General features: G+C 44.7%; 3 non-coding genes across 3 annotated transcripts in view; all 3 read left to right on the forward strand.

Moving 5' to 3' along the window:
- Window positions 1–1532: 1532 nt before the first annotated feature.
- On the forward strand, window positions 1533–3453 carry LOC148165790 (small subunit ribosomal RNA). Its single transcript, XR_015771175.1, has one exon. It is a non-coding gene; the product is annotated as a small subunit ribosomal RNA (ribosomal RNA).
- A 1616-nt stretch (window positions 3454–5069) lies between these two features.
- On the forward strand, window positions 5070–5226 carry LOC148165791 (5.8S ribosomal RNA). The gene has a single exon (XR_015771166.1). It is a non-coding gene; the product is annotated as a 5.8S ribosomal RNA (ribosomal RNA).
- A 658-nt stretch (window positions 5227–5884) lies between these two features.
- Window positions 5885–6088, forward strand: part of LOC148165792 (large subunit ribosomal RNA) — a 4039-nt gene continuing 3835 nt past the window's right edge. Inside the window, exon 1 of the ribosomal RNA XR_015771170.1 lies at window positions 5885–6088. This exon is cut by the window's right edge and continues 3835 nt beyond it. This is a non-coding gene — a ribosomal RNA (large subunit ribosomal RNA).

Genomic DNA, 6088 nt, shown 5'->3' on the forward strand with positions numbered 1-6088 from the left:
ACCGAGCGATCAGACCGATTTACCCGACCCCTCGCCCATAGCGAGCGGCCGGCGCGCTATGGGATTTCGACCGTTTCGCGCATCGAGTGATTCAGAGCTGAACGCTGCCGCGCTGGCATATATAGGGATAGTAGTGGTGGTATGTAGCAGCGGACAAAAAGCGTACGATCGAAATGTGATTTTATGTGCGTCGATTATCTTGTTACCTCTCGTACACCGCGACTTACCCGTAGTGGGACGATGGCCGGAATGTGTACCCTGTGGACCCACCATCGTTTGAGGGATGACAAATCTTGCCATTGACCATGCACAGCGAGATTGCGGATGCGGCGAGCGTTTCTATGTTAGCGGTCCAAATGCAATCAAAGATTTTATGTGTTCGTGTCAGAACGACCCAAAAATTAACAAAATGCGTCAACTCACTAAAGTCCGAGCGAGAATTTTGAAATAAATAAAATTTCATAAACTCGTAACGTGTGAATATTTCTAAAGAGAAATCTCACAATAAACCGTCGCTTTCAATCTAGCGAAGAGTATGGAGAATGTTTGAACTTTTGCTTGTCGACGACGATATTTTTTCTTTACGATAAAATTTCAAGTCGATGTGCCCAAAAATCTCTAAATTTTGAACTGGGAAATTATTTCTTCGTCCGATGAATCGCATTGATCTCTGTTTTTGACGAAAAAAAGACGGATAAAATGCAGCATTCAATCAAGGATATAAAATAAAAGAAAAATTTTCCGTAAAAACTATATTACAATGGAGGATTATGTTTCTACTTTTCGTCCGATGAGTCGCAACAAAAATAAGTAATCCATCCGTCGTTGTTCGTTTAGTCGATCTGAATGCACTGTAAAAATTTATTAAAGTAAAATGTTACGTTTGCATTTCATGAATTTTGACAAACGTGTACCGAAATGTGTACAAATTATTTATTTCGACGACGACGACAACTTAGAACGGATGAATAAAATTAATTGTTGCAAGATTCAAACAAGGATGAATTAGTCATAGAAAATTATTCCGTAACCATGATATTGGATTATTTTTTCTTCACTCTCTCCTCCGATGAGTCGCAACAAATAAAAATCCATAAATCAATTCATCCGTCGTTGTTCGTTTAGTCGATCTGAATGCACTGTAAAAATTTATTAAAGTAAAAATGTTACGTTGCATTTCATGAATTTTGACAAACGTGTACCCCGAAGTGTGTACAAATTATTTATTTCGACGACGACGACAACTTAGAACGGATGAATAAGAATAAAATTGTTGCAGGAGATTCAATCAAGGATGATGTGAAAAAAATGTCGAAAAATTTTCCATCCAGAAAGATCGCGTGGCGTTACGTCTCTTCTTACGAGGTTTTCGTTTCGCAGACACGCACACTTTCTTCAAAACAATAATAGGAAAGTGTTCAGTTTTTTATAAGAGCAGCAGGTGTCTTTCCGAAATTCTACGATTATTGTAGCTTATATGACTAGAAGGAAAGAAAGACTAAAACTCTCTTATTTTAAAACAAGAACGCAGTTCCCTGGTTGATCCTGCCAGTAGTCATATGCTTGTCTCAAAGATTAAGCCATGCATGTCTCAGTACAAGCCAAATTAAGGTGAAACCGCGAAAGGCTCATTAAATCAGTTATGGTTCCTTAGATCGTACCCACATTTACTTGGATAACTGTGGTAATTCTAGAGCTAATACATGCAAACAGAGCTCCAACCGGAAACGGAAGGAGCGCTTTTATTAGATCAAAACCAATCGGTGGCGGTCTCCGTCATCGTACAACTTGGTGACTCTGAATAACTTTACGCTGATCGCACGGTCTCGCACCGGCGACGCATCTTTCAAATGTCTGCCTTATCAACTGTCGATGGTAGGTTCTGCGCCTACCATGGTTGTAACGGGTAACGGGGAATCAGGGTTCGATTCCGGAGAGGGAGCCTGAGAAACGGCTACCACATCCAAGGAAGGCAGCAGGCGCGCAAATTACCCACTCCCGGCACGGGGAGGTAGTGACGAAAAATAACGATACGGGACTCATCCGAGGCCCCGTAATCGGAATGAGTACACTCTAAACCCTTTAACGAGGATCAATTGGAGGGCAAGTCTGGTGCCAGCAGCCGCGGTAATTCCAGCTCCAATAGCGTATATTAAAGTTGTTGCGGTTAAAAAGCTCGTAGTCGAATCTGTGTCCCGCGCCGCCGGTTCATCGTTCGCGGTGTCAACTGGCGTGCCGCGGGACGTCCTGCCGGTGGGCTTAGCTCGAGAGGGCGGCCCAACTCAATCCCGCCGCGGTGCTCTTCATTGAGTGTCGAGGTGGGCCGGCACGTTTACTTTGAACAAATTAGAGTGCTTAAAGCAGGCTAAAACTTCGCCTGAATACTGTGTGCATGGAATAATGGAATAGGACCTCGGTTCTATTTTGTTGGTTTTCGGAACCCCGAGGTAATGATTAATAGGAACGGATGGGGGCATTCGTATTGCGACGTTAGAGGTGAAATTCTTGGATCGTCGCAAGACGGACAGAAGCGAAAGCATTTGCCAAAAACGCTTTCATTGATCAAGAACGAAAGTTAGAGGTTCGAAGGCGATCAGATACCGCCCTAGTTCTAACCATAAACGATGCCAGCTAGCGATCCGCCGACGTTCTTCCGATGACTCGGCGGGCAGCTTCCGGGAAACCAAAGCTTTTGGGTTCCGGGGGAAGTATGGTTGCAAAGCTGAAACTTAAAGGAATTGACGGAAGGGCACCACCAGGAGTGGAGCCTGCGGCTTAATTTGACTCAACACGGGAAACCTCACCAGGCCCGGACACCGGAAGGATTGACAGATTGAGAGCTCTTTCTTGATTCGGTGGGTGGTGGTGCATGGCCGTTCTTAGTTGGTGGAGCGATTTGTCTGGTTAATTCCGATAACGAACGAGACTCTAGCCTGCTAAATAGGCGTATTTCGACATCCCAAAGGCCCGTCGATCCTGGGTTCGCCCGGTGGTCGTGCGCGGTTTTTACTGTCGGCGTACAAACAATTCTTCTTAGAGGGACAGGCGGCTTCTAGCCGCACGAGATTGAGCAATAACAGGTCTGTGATGCCCTTAGATGTTCTGGGCCGCACGCGCGCTACACTGAAGGAATCAGCGTGTCCTCCCTGACCGAGCGGTCCGGGTAACCCGCTGAACCTCCTTCGTGCTAGGGATTGGGGCTTGCAATTGTTCCCCATGAACGAGGAATTCCCAGTAAGCGTGAGTCATAAGCTCGCGTTGATTACGTCCCTGCCCTTTGTACACACCGCCCGTCGCTACTACCGATTGAATGATTTAGTGAGGTCTTCGGACCGGTACGCGATGGCGTTTCGACGTCGTCGATGTCGCTGGGAAGATGACCAAACTTGATCATTTAGAGGAAGTAAAAGTCGTAACAAGGTTTCCGTAGGTGAACCTGCGGAAGGATCATTAACGTGTCCTCGTACACACGAATTTTGACATATGTATAATTTATTATTATGCATTTTTATTTGATCGTGTCGATGTACACTTTATGTTTTTACAACACCGTCGTCGATGACATGGAGTCGACGGCACGATCTTTTGTCGTGCCGTTGCTTGTTTCTTTTTGAAACACCGTGTGTACGACGTTTTGAACTACGAATCGTACATATTCGGAAAAACAATAGCGTTACGCTGGCCCGCAGCGCCGGTCCTTGCGATCGAGTTTTTCACCTTTTTTGAACGAGAAAAACCGAATTCGCTCGGGCATACGGCTGTTTCTTCGGGTACCTAGATTTTTTGATTTTTTTTGTACTATCTCTCGATCTTTTCCAATGATGGAAAAAAGGAGGGACGCTTTCGGTTTTTCGACCGGATCGCGGAAAGTTGTGAACTCCACCGCGAAAGTCGAAAGACGTTAGAAGTCCTCTTTTTTCGGACACACGGAGAGGATGTAGCAGAGTAGTCGAGAAAGAAGAAAATCGCAGGTGTCGAATTAGGTTACGACTCCGTGGGTTTTAAATGATTTACGCCCGGCTACGGGACCGGCGAGAAACGCTCCCGATTTTACGATTCGCGTGAATGATGTTCGTCGTTAGACGCTTCAAAGAGTTTTTTGAAAGCGCCGTTAAACGAGCGATCACACACACATCACACCTTGCTTTTTTAATGTTTTTGGTAGATGTGGTAAAGTGATTTCGTTAGAAACGGTAAAATTCTCTTTACGGAGCGTACGACTGCACCATTTCAAAATTATATACACCGTCAATCGTCATTAAGTCACGATATAGAACGGTAAACTTGAGGATTTTATGTTAGACGCTCAGTCTGGCACGTCTATAGATTTTTTCGTCAAAATTCACGATCTGTCTTCGGTTTGGCGACGAAAAAATATAGAAAGAAAATTGAAACACGAACACAAAGACCGCCCGCGAAAATCTCTTTTCGCTTACGGCGGATACTAATTCGCTTTTTCATAACGAGTACGATGATGTAATGATGTGTTGATTCCGATCGATCAAAAACCGTCTCTTCGTCACACTTTTTAAAGTGCTTGACACACGCACACTAAATGAAAGACACAATAAAGGAAAACTACCGAAAATGTAGTTTATGAGAGAAAGCAGCATTATTTATTAAAATTATTGCTGAGAAAAAGGAAATTGGCAAATTCCTAATTAAAATCGTATCGAACATGTCCCATCTTCACACATACATGCTCGTACTTTGCGTGTAAAAGCGGAGACCGCGTGAAAAAGAAAAGTGCTTCTTTTTCGGTGCGCGGATACAAATTTGTGTTTGGGTTAATATTTTTTTTAATTTTTTCGTACGCGTAAAACTGAGACCGACGATCGCGTTCCCTTTCAGACGAGAAAGTACGGACGAAAGACAATTAAGAGCGAGAATCATAAATATCCATACCACAACACCGAAATTTTAGACGTGGCACGTTTCGGAACCACGAAGATCATTTTCGTTTCGGATGTACGCACGTACGCAAAAATTTTTGCAAGACGTGTATAGACAGCTGGACGATCGGCATGATCGGGGTTCTTGTGGAACGAGCGTTTAAATTTTAAAAAGATTACCCTGAACGGTGGATCACTTGGCTCGTGGGTCGATGAAGAACGCAGCTAATTGCGCGTCAACTTGTGAACTGCAGGACACATGAACATCGACATTTCGAACGCACATTGCGGTCCTCGGATATAATGTTCCCGGACCACTCCTGGCTGAGGGTCGTGTCAATTTCAAAGACTGCTCGGTTTTCGTTTTCGGACGAAAACGTCGGAGCGTGTTGGATGTGTTGCGACGCGTCGAATAGGTACTCATTAATGTACGTGATCGTCACTTACGTCACGATATAACGACGCACGCCTCGAACGTGTGCCGAGACGTTTACTCGAGCGTGTTTTTTCGTCAAAAAGGACGGGACGGGTATGCTTTGTATTTTTTTTTTACAAAGTCCGTCGGACGTCCACCTTGCGAATCATAAATACGAAAGTGTTTACGTCGGCACATGTTCTTGCGTGGTGTGTCGTAGAATCGTGTGTTTGTGTGCGTTTCTCGTGCAGCGAGTAAATTTGCGCGACATCTTAAGACGCGAAAGCGACCAACTACTACTTGTTGTAGTTGTTGGCTGGTCTTTCGGCGTAGCACGTCCTATTTCTTCAACATGTCGTCATTTAAAAAAAAAAATGGCGTTTTAAGGTTGAGAACGTTATAGACGGTCGTCGTGTCCGAGACGTGTAATGCAAATCGCGACAGACGTCAGATCGTAAGCGTTTCTGTAAACTTAGCCATTTTTTAAAAAGAAAAATGACGAACACGTATAGCAAGGAATGGGAGACGTGTCGTGATCGTCGAAATGACCGAATGAAAAATTTTTATTTTTCATATGCGACCTCAGAGCAGGTGAGACTACCCGCTGAATTTAAGCATATTACTAAGCGGAGGAAAAGAAACTAACTAGGATTCCCTCAGTAGCGGCGAGCGAACAGGGAGAAGCCCAGCACCGAATCCCGCGGCCGAAACCGGACGCCGGGAAATGTGGTGTTAGGGAGGATCCGTCATCCCGAGATCGTGCGGCGCGTCCAAGTCCATC

Source organism: Gnatocerus cornutus, unplaced genomic scaffold, assembly GCF_029298725.1.
Source record: "Gnatocerus cornutus isolate USDA-ARS CGAHR unplaced genomic scaffold, icGnaCorn1.1 ctg00000205.1, whole genome shotgun sequence".
Taxonomy (NCBI): Eukaryota; Metazoa; Arthropoda; class Insecta; order Coleoptera; family Tenebrionidae; genus Gnatocerus; species Gnatocerus cornutus.